Source organism: Sardina pilchardus, chromosome 1 (genome assembly GCF_963854185.1).
Source record: "Sardina pilchardus chromosome 1, fSarPil1.1, whole genome shotgun sequence".
NCBI classification, from domain to species: Eukaryota; Metazoa; Chordata; class Actinopteri; order Clupeiformes; family Clupeidae; genus Sardina; species Sardina pilchardus.
In genome coordinates, this window is record NC_084994.1 from 41922392 (window position 1) to 41923400 (window position 1009).

The following is a 1009-nucleotide window of genomic DNA, read 5'->3' on the forward strand; positions in this document are numbered from 1 at the left end:
CCCATCAGCAGAGTCCATGCCGCACACACACTGCTCACGCACACACACATACACACACACATTCCTGGCACCCAGGCGCTGAGGTCACTGTCAGTAATTAACAGTAAACACAGATGATAAAACTCATCAATATCAACCAGCAGTTGCAACCGGCTGGTTTTTGCAGATGGAACTCCCAGGAAAAAAACGAGAGCTTTTTTGACGTTTTTCTCTTGCCTCTTCTTCCAGTCCCCCCCCCCCCACCCCCCCATTTGTCATGTCATTTTGCATCTTTGATCTTCTCTTTCATGTAAACGTCTCTCTCTGGAGCCATAGTTGAAGGTAAGGGGGCTACTGGCTCTTTTTTGTTGCAAGTGTACGTATGTGTACGTGTGTGTGTTAATGTGTGTTCAGGATTTTTTTTTTTTTTTTTTCATTTTCAAGGAAAAAGAGGACCCTGACAATTCACAAAGAATTTGATGGTCTCCAGGGATTTTCTTGAATCAAGATTTGTCAAGACTCTGAGAGATATTTCAAAGCTCCTTGCTTAGGAGCTGCTCTCTTGCTCGTTCTCTCCTCCCAGCCCTTCCTGTGCATGCCGAGGATTCTGGGAAGTGTAGTCCATGAAGACGGCAAGAGAGCAATAGCAGATATAAAGGCGGAGAAGAAGGGAGACACCGGGGCTTCAGGGGGCGTTCTAACCATCGCACTTTTCTGTTCTGTCAAGTCATCTGTTTGTGTGTGTGGCGTCCCAAGACTGGGTACAGTCACACATTGTGTACACACACAAACTGACACACATGCATGCACACATACATACACACACGCACACACTGTATATTGTCCTGACATTGTGTATGCGTGTGCTCAGCAGGCCAGCTTTTATTCCCTTCTCTCCTGCTTCTCCAGCCTTGCTGGTCGCCATGTTGAGTGTCTCTGGTTAGTGGTGGCAGGTAGGGGGGTAAGGTGGCATCAGCCCCCCCAGTCTCCCCCCCAAAACCTGCACCTTCTCCACCCCCACCAGCCCCGG